Raw genomic sequence first — 15,376 nt, forward strand, 5'->3', positions numbered from 1 at the left:
TATTATCTTGCAATAATTTCTGAAGGCCAGGAAACCAGAAGCTGCTTCGCTGAGTGGTTCTGGGTTGGGGTCTCTCATGAAGTTGTAGTCAAGGGGTTGGCTGGGGTCACAGTCACATAAAAGCTCCATGGTGGGGGGTAGAGGATTGACTTCTAATATGATTCGTCAACACAGCTGTTGTCTCGAAGGCTCAGTTCCCGGCTGTGTAGACCTTCCCTAGTGCTTGAGTGTCCTCATGACATGCAGTTGGCTTGCCTCAGAGCCACTCTTGAAGAAGGTGCTGGAGGGACTTCCCTTGCATTCTAGTGGTCAGGACTCCATGCTTCCAATGCACGGGGGTGTGGATTCCATCCCTGGTCGGGGAACTAGGATCCGACATGCCACAAGGTGAGGTCAAAAAGAAAAAAAAAAGCATGTGCAGGAAGGTGAGCAACTGGTGGAAGGGAAAGAGGCAGAAGAATGAGGCTGCAAGATAGTAGAAATTGTTATTTAATCTTCACAGCAAGCCTTACCGAGAGAAACCGTGAGCCTCTTTGGATAGATGAGAAAATGGAAGCTCAGAAAGGAGAAAATTCTTGCCTGAGGTCACAGAGCTGGTAACTGACACAGCCAGAATTTCAGCCCTTAGCTACCTTATAACCCAGCCCAAGCTCATTCCAGTTCCAGCAATTTGTTTGCTCATCCGGGCAGGGAGGGCGGGGGGACGAATGGTGAATATAGGAGAGTGCTTTGATATTAGAGAAAAGCTCCCCCCCCCCACCCCCCGCCATCCAGGCCCCAGGATTCGGGAGGGGCCTCAGGAGCCCAAGAAGGTGCCTGTCTGCAGGCTGTCTCCCGCCCTAGAACCAGGAAGCCAGTGCCTCTGGGCCCAGCTGCCTCCCACACAGCACTATTTTTACCCTCCACCTCAGTGACAAGCCTGCCTCTCCCAGATCTGGAAAGGCCATCTGGGCAGTCTGGCTGCCCCAGGAAGAACCTCCACCCAGAGGCCACTGTTGTCCCCGCAGCTGTTTCTAGATGAACCTTTAACTCTCAGGCCTGCCTTGGCCATCCAGGATCGGTGAGACACCTCCTCCCCTAGATTCAGAGATTAATCACATCTCCCCAGTTAGTATCACTTGCCAGGTGGACCTATCTGAACTAAAATGTTTAAATCCAAAGGTATTTTACATTGTCAACCTTTCCAAAAAGGTTACTAAAGTGCTCCCTGCATTTTAATGAAGAGGTCAGAATGATTTTATTTGCATATTCAACTGTACACATGAACATGTTGTTCAGTTGTTGCTCAGTCGTGTTTGACGCTTTGCAATCCCGTGGACTGCAGCACACCAGGCTTCCCAGTCCTTCGGTACCTCCTGGAGTTTGCTCAAACTATGTCCATTGAGTCGGTGATGCCATCCCACCATCTCATCTTCTGTCATCTCCTTCTCCTCCTGCCTTCCATCTTTCCTAGCATCAGGGTCTTTTCTAGTGAGTTGGCTCTTTGCATCTGGTAACCAAAGTATTGGAACTTCAGCTTCAGCATCAGTCCTTCCAATGAGTATTTGGGGTTGATTTCCTTTATACTGACTGGTTTGATCTCCTTGCTGTCCAAGGGACTCTCAAGAGTCTTCTCCAGCACCATAGTTTGAAATCAATTCTTTGGGGCTCAGCCTTCTCTCTCACATCCATACATGACTACACACACAAAAAATATCAATAGGTGACCCTTGTACCATAGCTTGTTTCAGGGAGGCCCAAGAACCCTTGAAAGGAATTTATTTTCTGAAGTGGTTTCAAACAGCTGCCCTGGGGCTCCTGTTTATGCTAGTTATTCATTTGGCAAACTCTTCCTGGAGCGGGCAAAGGTTGCTTTATGCCCAGGTCCTGTCCAAATGATCTCACGTTTCACATTCGCAGAGGGGAAGTTAATAATGATTTCCTGCATCTGGTACAGAATTTAAATAAACATGGACTGCCCTGTTCAGCCTTTGCCCCTCCAGAGATTTCGAGTTGGCCCCTACTCTGTTCATGCACACAGAGTGGAGGACAGAGGAGCCTGACTGTTCATGCAAAGGTGGCTTTTCCCAAAACAGTGAGAGAAATGCCTTGGGGGGTGTTCGTGCCATAGCAGAAAGCGGGAAGTATTTTTTTAAGTATTGTACAGTGGAGAACTTGTAAGCAGATGTCACAGGTATCAGGAACTTCACATGTCACCTGCCACCTGTCTGATTTGTGTTTCAGAGAATACCTGGTTTTTGGAGATCTATTTCTGGTTTTAGATCTAGAATCTATTTCTGCCCCTAATTGTCTGCGTGACCTTTGACAAATCAGTTATCCTCTCTGGGCTTTGATTGGCTCATCTGTAAATCAAGGGAGCTGAATCTAATCATTTTCAATAAAACTTTATTTATAAAAACAGGAAGTGGGGGCCAGATGGGTCATGGTTTGCGTTTCTCCACTCTATCTTTTCTGGAAGGGGTGGGGTGGATGTGCAGAGAGCATGGGGCCCAAAATCTGTGCCTGGTCTGTACCTCAAGCATTACCCGGGCCTTTCTTGTTGATGTCATTCAGTCACTCAGTCATGTCTGACTCTTTGTGACTCCATGGACTGCAGCACGCCAGGCTTCCCTGTTCTTCACCAACTTCCAGAACTTGCTCAAACTCATGTCCATTCAGTCGGTGATGCCATCCAACCATCTCATCCTCTGTCGTCCCCTTCTCCTCCTGCTTTTAATCTTTCCCGGCATCAGGCCTTTTCTATTGAGTCAGTTCTTCGCATTAGGTGGCCAAAGTATTGGAGTTTCAGCTTCAGCATCAGTCCTTCCAATGAACATTCACGATTGATTTCCTTTAGGACTGACAGTTTTGATAGTTTGATTGATAGTTTTGATAGAATTGATAAAATGCAAGGAGCACTTTATTAACCTTTTTGGAAAGGTTGACAATGTAAAATACCTTTGGATTTAAACATTTTAGTTCAGATAGGTCCACCTGGCAATCAATACTAACAAAAAACTGAACAAACTTTTTCTTTTTACTACTGTGTACCACTCAGCACAGTTTGGACTGGTTTGATCTCCTTGCTGTCCACGGGATTCTCAAGTCTTCTCCAACACCACAGTTCAAAATCACTTCTTTGGCACTCATCCTTCTTTATGGTCCAACTCTCACATCCATCCATGACCACTGGAAAAACCATAGCCTTGACTAGATGGACTTTGTCGGCAAAGTAATGTCTCTGCTTTTTAATATGCTATCTAGGTTGGTCATAGCTTTTCTTCCAAGGAGCAAGTGTCTTTTAATTTCATGGCTGCAGTCACCATCTGCAGTGATTTTAGAGCCCCCAAAAATAAAGTCTGTCACTGTTTCCATTGTTTCCCTACCTATTTGCCATGAAGTGATGGGACCAGATGCCATCATCTTAGGCCTTTCTTACCCCATTTGTAAGATGAAAAGCAAGGGTAAGATCTGCATTCCCCAAACTGTGTCTTCTGATCAGCAGTCCCAGTGAGGTACCCACAGAAGTGACACTGACCCCAACAGGTTTCTTTACTACAGGACTTCTTAGAGCCTTTAGAATACTGATGTGTATTGTGACTTTCCCAGGGTGATACAGGTTGTGCTGTGTAACAGTGGGATGCTTTTTTCCTTACCAGCAACTAATATTGGTTGGCCAAATAGTTCATTTGGACTTTTCCATACCATCTTGTGGAAAAACCTGAATAATTTTTTTTTTTTTTTTGCCACTGTGTACCACACAGCACAGTTTGGGAAATGCCCTGTAATCTCCTGAAAACCTTTTGTTTCCTTCCCTGCAGAATAGGGGTGATGATGGTTTCTGCCTCCTGGAATTGTTGGGAAGGGTAAGCGAGGTAATGCCTGGAAACAGGCCTGGCACAGGGCCTGGCACAGAGTAAGTGTTCAATAAATGCTGGCAGCGATTATTTATAATAAGGTTCTTCCTTTCCAGCTCTGACATTCTGTGCTTCTAACTGCAGTGTGTAATTAAACCCCAAAGCATCTGGCTTCTCAAGCCTAAAGAACAAGCCTGGAGGAAGGAAAAAAGGAAGAGAAAGATCCTTCTGGGTTGCCCATTTGGCACCAGCTTCAATGCCAGTCGTCACAACAGGGGGAATGCAGCAAAATGCCAGCTCCTAATGACAAGGCTCTAGGGAGTCGGTGGTTCCCTGTTTAGCTCAGATGCTGTGGGGAATATCGCAGACTGTGGAGAGGAGAAGGGGAGGACCAGGGCTGCTTTGGGGTCAAGTGGAAGAACCCCACAGAATCCCACATGAGTCAGCCACTCCTTCCCACTGTCCAGGCACAGTGATCTTGGCCACTTACAGTTCTGTATGATGTGCTAGGGGAACAGTGGCAGGAGAGCTGAGTCAGAAAAGGTACATAGGAAAATTCAGACAGAAGGGGCAGGAAGAGCAATCTGCAGGGGAAGCAGCATCTGCTGTGGCTCTGAAACCTGAGGGAGTCCAGGGCTGTGGTCGCAGGGACCCAGGGGTGAGGCTGCGGCGTTGCGGAGTGTCGAGAGAGAAGGCTGAAGAGTGGGCAGGGAGGGGACTTGCCTGGTGGTCCAGTGGTTAAGAATCCACATTTCCAATGTTGGGGGCCTGAGTATGATCTCTGGTCAGAAAATAGATCCTACATGCCCCAGCTAAGACCTGGCAAATATTAAAAAAAAAAACCCACATACACGCAATATTAAAAAATATTAAAAAACAAATATTAAAAAAGGATAATGAAGTACTAAAGATGTAGTGTACACCATTATAAATATAATTAACACTGCTGTATGTTATATATGAAAGTTGTTAAGAGGATAAATTCTAAGAGTTCTCATCACAAGGAAAGTTTTTTTTTCTTGTTTTTTTTTGTATCTATGTGAGATGATGGATGTTCACTAAACTTACTGTGATAATCATTTCATGATGTATGTAAGTCAAATCTCTATGCTGTAAACCTTAAACTTATGCAGTGCTGTATGTCAATTATATCTCAGTAAGACTAGAAGAAAAAAGAGAATAAGATGATCATTTTATTGATTTTCTGAAAGCCATAATGAGCATGTGCAATGGGAGAACCTTGGAGAACCTTCTACAAATCATTGAAAGGGATGAGACAAGGGAAGGAAGTGATTCACACCACACTAGGAACCAGTGTCTAAAACATTCACCCTGCAAAGCCAATTGGACAACAGGAAGCTGTTCACACCTGTTTGAATATTAGAAACATGTCTTTTTTTCCCTTTTTCTTCAGGGTCATTTGACAGCTGAAATGACATACACAAGCTGCTTTTATTTTTTTTTTAAGTTTTTTTTTTTTTTTTTATGTGGACCATTTTTAAAGTATTGAATTTGTTACAATATTTATTCTGTTTTCTGTTTTGGTTTTTTGACTGCAAGGTATGTGGAATCTCAGCTCCCTGACCAGGGATGGAACCTGCACCCCCAGCATTGGAAGACAGTCTTAACCACTGAACCGCCAGGGAAGTCTCCATAAGCTGCTTTGAAATGGTTCAGGCCTTCCACCAGCTATATTTCCAAGAATTTATCACATTGCAATGGTTTTCAAACTGTATTCCTTGTGGAGCACTAGGGTTTCATAGAGACATTTGGTTGGTTCTACAAAACTTTGACTTGAATGCCACAGGTGCTGAGGCTGATCAGAAGCAAAACCAAAAATAACTATGATCTACAACCCCTGACTTTTTTAAAAGAAAATGTACATTTGAATTTATAAAATATATGTAACTAACAAGATGCCCCTCTTACCTGTTGTTTATATGAATTCTAGTTCAAGTTTTATTTGGAAGGGGTCTTACTTCTAAAAGTAAACGGTATCACCATCCCAAGAAAATAGTCATTTTATGCTAGAAGGTGTAGCTTCAAAGATACTCACTACAGCATTGCTTATAGCAGGAGCCAGCAAACTATGGCTCAGAGGCTAAATTGGCCACTGCTTGTTTTTGTAAATAAAGTTTTATTGGAACACAGCCACGCTCCTTTTATGCATTGTCTGTGGCTGCTTTCATGCTATAAAGGCAGGGTTAAACAGACACCTTATAGCCTATAAAGGCTAAAACATATTATTCGGTCCTTTACAGAAAAGGTTTGCTAACTCCTGGTTTCTAATATTGAAAAAAATGGAACCAAATTGAGTGTCTAAGGAAGGGAGTTGGTCAAATTACAGTATATCCCTTCAGTAAAGTAAACGCAAGGCCACCATGGGAAAGCGAGGCTGTGGCAAGGAGCGCTCCAGCTTGACTGCACATTGGAACCCCCGGGGAGTCTTAAAAGTCCCATGGACCAACCCCATCCAGGGTCAATTAAATCCGCCTGAGAGTGGAACCCAGACATGAATATTTGTTAAGCTTTCCTTGGGGCTTCTAACAAGAGCTACTGTTGGAGAAAAATATTCGATGACATACAGATACGACCACTCTTTGCAGTCGTCCCTCTATTTCCACAGGGAATTGGGCACAGAACCTGCTTCAGATACAAAAATCCCCAGATGCTAAAGTCCCATAACCAGTCCTCCATATCCACAGATACGGAACCTGCCTTGTTTTGAAAAAAATATGCAATAAATGGACCCACGCAGTTGAAACCTGTGCTGTTCAAGGTCAACTGTGTTGTTAAGTGAAGAGAAGCAAATTATCTAACAGAGTATACCTCATGACTCCTTTTTGGTCAATTTCTACCTATATACTCACACACACACACACACAGACTCACACAGATGAACGACAGGTGTGAAACATAGATGTGCTCATCTCTGTGTAAGATACTTTAATATTTTTCTTTTATTTATATTTCCTATATGTTCTAAAGTGAATATTATATCTTGTAATAAGTACCAAAAAAAAGATAAAGTCATCAGCTTAAAAGGTCATACACTTTTCATTTCAGGAAAAAAAGAGAAATGAGCATCTAATCAAGGTATTCACAGGTCATTTGTGTACACACCACACCCATAGGGGTGATGCAGCCCAGTGGAGAGGCATGTCCCAGCCTCTTGTGACAGCTGGGTTCTGTTGTTAGGTAGTCGCTGCTGCCTCTAAGCCTCAGGGCCCTCAAGATCAATGGGATGCAGGCTTCCCTGATGGTCCAGTGGTTAAGAATCTGCCTGCCCTTGCAGGAGACATGAGTCCCATCCCTGGTCCTGGAGAATTCCACATGCCACGCCTGTGCACTGGGCACCTTAGTGCCCATGCTCTGCAACAAAAGAAACCACAGCAATGAGAAGCGCTGCAACAAAGAGTAGTCCCCGCTCACCATGACTAGAGAAAGCCCTCACTCAGTAATGAAGACCCAGTGCAGCTATAAACAAATCTAAAAAAAAAAAAAGATTAATGGGATGAGTTTGTCCACCTCATGAGATTAAAGACATGAATGTGCAACGTCTGGCACAAAGCAGGTGCTCAACAACATTGCATTTTTCTCCATAAGCAGCTCTCAGAGTCAGCCTGCAGCCAGTCAGCTCCTTGTTCATCTTGCTGAAGGAGAAGGGTTAGTTTAGCCCAAGTTCGTCTACAGTTGCTGGTCCCCGGTGCTGTTGATGTTGCAGTTTTGCTAACCGGGGGCCACCTCTCACTGGCTTTAGCTTGGGATCTCTGCTGCCTGTGGAATTTTCCTGGACTCCCTAGAAAGACACGGGCTTCTTACCAACCTGTTGACCCTCTTATCAGCATAGCCTGTCTCCACCATCCCCAGATGGGGTCCCATCTGCATACAGAAAGAAGGGCTTTCAATTTTCCTGGGGCTGCTCACCTTTAATAAAAATGACAATGGTAGCTGCCATATTTGGACCCTACATCCGCCCAGGCTTACCTCCTCTGTCTCTCAGCCTCAGCTCTGTTGGGCATGGGATGATGCTATCCCCATTTCACAGGTAAGGGAGGTGGAGAGACTCAGTCAAGGTCACACAGCTGATAACTGGCAGGTCTGTCTGGTCCCCAGGTTTCCCCACTGCACCACACTGCCTTCTAGCAGCTGTTTCTGTTCCCTTTTCTATCCCAGTGGATTCTAATGAACAGCCAAGTTAGAGAACTGTTTTTACAAAAGCAGTGATTCTCAACATTAACTATGGAATTGCCCAGAGAGATTTTTAAATGCTAATGATAGGGATGGACACTGAAGGGTGTGGGGTGGGAAGGGTGGAGGTGGGAGGAGGGCGAATGGGGAGTCACTGGAAGGGACCCTTCAGGTCTTCCGTGGTTGTGGTAAGGTTCTACTTCTTGATCTGGAAGCTGGGTGCTTAGGTGTGTTCGTTGTGTGTGTGTGTGAAGATCACTTATGATTTGTGGACTTTTCTTTGTCCATGTTATTCCATAGTAAATTTTTAAAAATTATTTTTTAAGTAAAGAAATAAAAAAGGCAGTTGTCCTCAACCACATGGCCGCCTCCTGGGAGAAGGCAGTCTGTGACCCTTGGACTCATCTTGAGAATTCCTTTCACAGCATCAAGCGGTCGTTGGCCTTTGAGTCTGTGCCGGTCCTTGACAACGAGCAGACGATTCTTCCACGGCTGATGCTGCACTTAGCTGTAAAAGGCCCACTGTTGCTGCAGTGGCAGGTACTGAGGGACAGTCAGGCCCTGTGGCTGGGTTCAACACCTCCTCCCTCCCCACAACTGAACTCATGTGACCCCATTCCACCCAAGCCCTGGGACCTAGGGCAGCAGAGATGGAAACAGCTACACCCCAGCACCTGGGTCTAAGGGTGAGCCCCCTGCTCACTTCTGCCTTATATCGTAATTTGAGTCCCTGAAACATGTTCTCTGATTTTCACTTATAGACTCTCTGATTTTTAGTTGGGCCAATCCGTGAATGTGTGAAACTAAGACTGTATTTCCCGTTGTCATTTGCAGCTAGGTCTGGTTCTGGCCGATAGAATGTAAGTGAAGTAGTCTGCATAATTCTAGGAAATGCCCTAAAAAAGAAGACTGTACTTCTCCTTTCTTGTTGCCTGGAATATGGCAAGGAAAGGCTGAGTCCTAGCAGCCATTTTGGGCCAAGGAGCAAAGCCATGACTGAAGATTGGAGAACAAGACAGGGGAAACTAGATCCTCTCTCTCTTTCATCTCGTTGGCACGATGGGGCACCCTGTTGGTAGTAGACTGACTCCCTGGGGATGTCTTAACATGAGAGAGAAGTGAGCTTCTACTCTGTTTGAGCCAGTGATATTTGGGGTTTTCCATTCCTCTCAACCGCAATTTAAGCCTAGCTAACACTCAGTGCTTCTGATTAAACAAATATATATACTTGTTATTGATTTACTTGGCTGTGCCAGGTCTTAGTTGCGGCATGTGGGTTTTAATTCCTCGACCAAGGACAGAACCCACGCCCCCCTGCATTGGGAGCACAGAGTCTTAGCCACTGAACCACCAGGTAAGTCCCAGGGCTTCTGAGTTTGATCCTTGGCCTGAGTTCTAGCCTTGGTCACCCGCCCAATATGAGGATGAGGGTCCTACCTTTCTCCCCCTGGGCACTGGAGTTATGCCCCAGTCCCACCTGAGTGGTTGAACCCTGCAACCTGCTGGTGCTCCCTATCCATGCTGCCTGCAGGATTGTGTTGGCCAGAGTAGCGTACAGCCTGCTGCTCCAATTGCTTTCCTAGAGTGAGCCCTGCCACTTCCCTCTTCCCTCTCATCCCCTTACCTGTGGCTCCTGCCCTGTACCTGTCAGGCTGGCTGCTCTCTGGACGTCTACAGCAGGACCAATGCCTGCTGTACCTTCCCCAGGGGGCAGACAACAGCCAGTTCCTGAGATGTATTGAGAATATGCAGCTAATGCAAAAGAAAAAGTACAGCTAATAAATAATTTTTTGTTGTTGTTCAGTCTCTCAGTCATGTCAGACTCTTTAGCACCCCATGGATTGATTAATGAATCAATCAATTAACTTGGTACCCCTGCAGCCCCACTTCCTGTACAGGGGCCGTTGCTGGCCCCTAGTGGCCACAGGATAACTTGCACAGAGAGTTGGCCTGAGAAGCGGAATGTGGGAAAAACTCCCCCCCCCCGCCACCCGCCCGTTTCTGAATTTTCCTGATGCTGGGGGTTTCAACCATGACAGACCCATAACTCCTTCGTCATAAAATATATTTTGTGTAATGATAATAGTTTTTAAAGATTTTAAGCACTTTATTGAGGTTGTTGTTCAGTCGCTAAGTCACGTCTGATTCTTTGTGACCCCATGGACTGCAGCATGTCAGGCTTTCCTGTCCTTCACCCTCTCCCAGAGTTTGCTCAGATTCATGTCCGTTGAGTCAGTGATGTGCTGTGCTGTGCTTAGTCACTCAGTCGTGTCCCACGGTGACGCTATCTAATAAATGACATATTTGTAGGGTGCAATTTGATAATTTTTGATTTTTGTGAATATCCATGCCCATCATCACAATCAAGATGGTGAACATCTCCATCACTCCCCCCAAATTTCCTTGTCCCCCTTTCTACCCCCTGTCCCCAAGCAACTAATGATTGCTTTGTGCTTTCTATAATTTTTAAAATATTTTATTTATTTATCTTTTTGACCATGCCACAAGGCACGTGGGATCTTAGTTCCCTGACCAGAGATCAAACCCTTGCTCCCTGCAGTGGAAGCATGGAGCCCTAAACACTGAACCACCAGGGATTTCCCCCCATGCTTTCTATAATTAAAAAAAACATATAGATTAGTCCACATTTTTAAGAGTTTTCTATAAATGAAATCAGTATATACTTTTTTTTTGGTCTGGCTTCTTTTACTCAGCATAATTATTTTGACATTTATCCATTCAACGAATTAACCAATGGTTCTTCTCTTTTCGTTGACGTGTTTATCCATTCAGAGTGATGGTAAATTTAAAAAGCAGCATTATGCCCTAACTATCATATAGAAAAGAAACAGAAGGAAAGTAACAAAATAATAGATAAGTCCCAAGTAGATGCTCATGCATGAGAACTGTAAAACATACAGCGATGTGGTCACAGGCTTTACCTACACATGAAATTACACGAACCCAGTTCTTTGCCAGGAACTTTGGCTGGTTTGGCTCCAAAGGCCACTCCATGCAGGAGAGTACATGCTGTGTGGATCACACATGGGCGCTGAGATTGAGCAGAGGAGGTGGAAACAGGCAGATCTTAGTTCAGTGGATTCATTTCTCAGAGGACTGATCATTAGGGTGGCATGTTACTTTTTGAATTATGTGAGTGGTGTGTTCAGTGTGGACCACTGTGGAATTTTCTGCAGTCTATTAATTACTCAGGGACCTCCCTGGTGGTCCAGTGGCTAAGATGCCGCACTCCCAATGTAGGTGGCCCAGGTTCAATCCCTGGTCAGGGAACTAGATTCTGCAAGTTGCAACTAAGTTTGCGTGCCACAACTAAAAGAACCCACATGCTGAAAAGAAGGTCAAGGATCCATCATACCACAACTAAGACCCGGTGCAGCCAAGTAAGTAAAGAAACGTTAATTACTCCGGCTTATGAGCTCACTGAGGTCCGTACTTGATTTTTTTAAGGCATGTTTGTATTTGATTCATCTTGTGTTTCACAGTGCAATCTAGAAGCTTCCTTTGCACTTTCCTGAGCAGAAACAGAAGTCTCCTTCCGTGACCCATGCTCTCAAGGCCAGCAGCTGGCAACGGTACCTCTTTGTCCCACTGGAGGCCTTCTTGAGACAGAACATGATTTTATGAGAGAAAATGTTTGGCAATGGTTTTCAAGTAACAAAGCTTTAGAACCCTAAGTTATTCTACCTTCTTGGATAATCAACCTACTGAGTTTTGTGGTGACCTGTAGCTTCAGAGTGACCTGTCCTTGCAAGGAATTTACTCCAGAAACTTTGAAGAATTTAGCTTACACTGCACTAGTACCACAAAGAAGAATCCCAAGTCCAAAGTGGGACACATAATATGCCGGTTCTCTCGTTGCTGTTTCTTAACTCCATTTTTAACTTGTCACCCAACATTTCCCCTGAATCCGATTCAGCATGAAAGTGTGAAAGTGTTAGTCACTCAGTCGTGTCCGACTCTTTGTGACCCCATGAACTGTAGCTCTCCAGGCGCCTCTGTCCATGGAATTCTTCAGGCAAGAATACTGGAGTGAGTAGCCATTTCCTTCTCCAGGGGAATCTTCCCCACCCAGGGACCAAACCCAGGTCTACTGCATTGCAGGCAAATTCTTTACCATCTGAGCCACCAGGGAACCCCTCATTAAATATATTATGCTTTTATTCTTATGCTTTGCTTCCTTCTGTTTTCCTTGGGAAAGTTTTTCTTCTAATTTTTCTAACTTCTTGAGTCAAACACTCAAATTTTTTTACTTGAATGAAAGCAGTTAAGACTATGAATTTACTTCTAAATAAATTTCACATACGATATATTAATGTCATTTTCATTTTAGAAAGCTGTTACTCCAGATTTTACTAATAATTTGCCAGTGACCCAATAATTATTCAGGGGAGAAAAAGTGTATGTGTGTCTGTGTATGTTTTTCTTTTAAAGTTATAAGAAATTGAGGTTTTTAAATTGTAGCCAGAGTATGGAGCTGATATAATTCCTCCTTTTGGGACAATTTGAGGTAATAGTTTTAGCCTAGTTTATAATCAGTTTTGTAACTATTCCTGAAGTTATTTGAGAAGGTATACTTTCTTTGGGGTAAAGTGAAAGTGAAGTCGTGTCTGACTCTTTGTGACCCCACGGACTATAGCTTACCAGGCTCCTCCGTCCTTGGGATTTTCCAGGCAAGAGTACTGGTGTGGGTTGCCATTGCCTTCTCCAGAGGATCTTCCCGACCCAGGGATCGAACCCAGGTCTCCTGCATTGTAGGCAGAGGCTTTACCATCTGAGCCACTAGGGAAGAAGTACAGCCTAAATATAGAATAAAAAACTCAGTCTTGGACTTCCCTGGTGGTCCAGTGGATAAGAATCCATCTGCCAATGCAGGGTACACAGGTTTGATCCCTAGTCTGGGAAGATCCCACATGCCACAGAGCAACTGCTGAAGCCCATCTAAAGCCTGTGCTCCACAACAGGAGAAGCCGCCTCCGTGAGAAACCCGCGCACTGCAACCAGAGAGTAGCCCCAACTCGCTGCGACTAGAGAAAGCCCACACACGCAGTGAAGACCTAGCGCAAAAATAAGTAAATAATTTTTAAAATTCAGTCTTATGAACATATGGTTTGAATACGTCTCATTGTGACTGCCTTTTCATGTCAGATCTGCAAACTCACCTTTTTCAGCTCACTTGCCTTTGTCCCAGGTTAAGTCTCTGATCTTTGTCATCCACATCATCCTTTTTGGTCTCATCGTTTTCCGCATGCCTTTCTGCTCAGGATTTGGAGGACTTCCAAGTGTGTGACAACAGCCTTTTTTTTTTTTAAAGATATTTTTATATGGACCATTTTTAAAACTTTATTGAATGTTACAGTATAGCTCCTGTTTTATGTTTTGGTGAAAGCTTAATGGCTCTTGCTAGGCACTATTATGAAGTTCAGAGAGGCTTTGAGCGGAAAAGTATTTAGGTAAGAGAAAAGACTAATAAATTAACTCTTCAGAGCTTTCCTCTCAGGTAGCCTGAAGGCAATAGATTTGAACACAATGAGATATCATTTGCTAGTAGTGCTGAGTGTACAGTTTCTTATTCTTGTGTTCCTATTCTTGGTTCTGGAAGTATCCATGAATTAGTACAATATTTACCTCAGCTGTAAAAAGCTGAGGAAATGTTTGTAATATTGCAAAACTCACATTACACATTACTCTTACGTTTTCATATATGTCTAGACTTTAGACATGATATAATACTAATTCTTTACATTGGGAACAAGATGGACATTAAATGCCAGACTTATGAATTTTAACATTTTAATTTGAAAAGTTACTTTAAGTTTTAAATTACATTTATAATTTAAATAAAATTTAAATATTAAAATTCAAAGTTACTTAGTAAAGTGTAGTTAAACTTTGAAAGAGTAAAATAAAATGGATCTCTGTAATTTTGATATAAAAATTTAATATACATTCATTCTAATTTGCATTTTGACTTTTAAGAAAATACTTTTATTTATGTATTTATTTTTGGCTGTGCTGCGTCTTTGTTATTGCTCGGGCTTTTCTGTAGTCTCGGCAAGTGGGGGCTACTCTCACCACCCCCACCACAATGAGGATTCTGTGTTGCAATGCACAGAATCCTCATTGTGGTGGCTTCTCTTGTTGGGGACCACAGGCTCTAGGGTGTGGGGGTTCACTAGTTGTGGCGCACAGGCTCGTTAGTTGCAGCTCCCAGGCTGCAGAGCACAGGTCGGTAGTTGTGGTGCACAGGCTTAGTTGCTCCATAGCATGTGGGATCTTCCCGGACCAGGGATCGAACCCGTGTCTCCTGCATTGGCAGGTGGATTCTCTACCACAGAGCCACCAGGAAAACCCTTGACTTTCAAATTATTAGCTACTTTTTAATATTTGAAAGAAACTAACATTTTGGAAAGCAGAAAAAATTAGTACATTTTTTACCTAAATTTATATTTTTGATGAAAATATATTTTAAATTATGTACTTTGAATATAATTATGTTTTTAATTCTTAAATATATTTAAAAGTTGATCATAGAAATATAACTAGTGTTTGTGCGGAAAGGAAGATAAGAAAATAAATTTCATGAAAGTTTTAATCCTTTATGAATTATGTATACACTTATTATTCATCCCAACATTATTAGTCCATTAACAGAGCTTCCAGACATGTGGAATAAAAGTTAAATTCATTGACCTTGGGCATTTTGCTAACTTTCAGTCATATATTAATATAATGGGCTGTAGCTTCATATGGGCTTCCCAGGCAACATTAGCGGTAAAGAATTCACCTTCTAATGCATGAGATGCAAGAGACATGGTTCGAGCCCTGGGTCAGGAAGATCCTCTGGAGTAGGAAATAGCAATCCACTGCAGTATTCTTGCCTGGAAAATTCAATGGACAGAGGAGCCTGGCAGGCTACAGTCCCTGGATCCGCAGACTCAGACCCAACTGAGCACACACACACACATAGCTTTATACACATTTTAAAATTTTATTCTTTTAAAGGAATGTTTGTCAGAATATGAGGATAGAAAATATTTTACTTAACAGCTTGTTGCTGCTGCTACTGCTGCTAAGTCGCTTCAGTCATGTCCGACTCCGACTCTGTGCGACCCCATAGATGGCAGCCCACCAGGCTCCTCTGTCCCTGGGATTCTCCAGGCAAGAACACTGGAGTGGGTTGCCATTTCCTCCTCCAATGCATAAAAGTGAAAAGTGAAACTGAAGTTGCTTGATTTATAACTTGAACATGTTTATTTAGACAAGTGATACGTGGAGTCCGTGTCTTCTTACCCCAGGCTACAACTTCCAGACTTTATTCATGGGTCCCA

Source organism: Bos grunniens, chromosome 19 (genome assembly GCF_055505025.1).
Source record: "Bos grunniens cultivar Pamir isolate PY7600 chromosome 19, Bosgru_T2T1.0, whole genome shotgun sequence".
Lineage (NCBI taxonomy): Eukaryota > Metazoa > Chordata > Mammalia > Artiodactyla > Bovidae > Bos > Bos grunniens.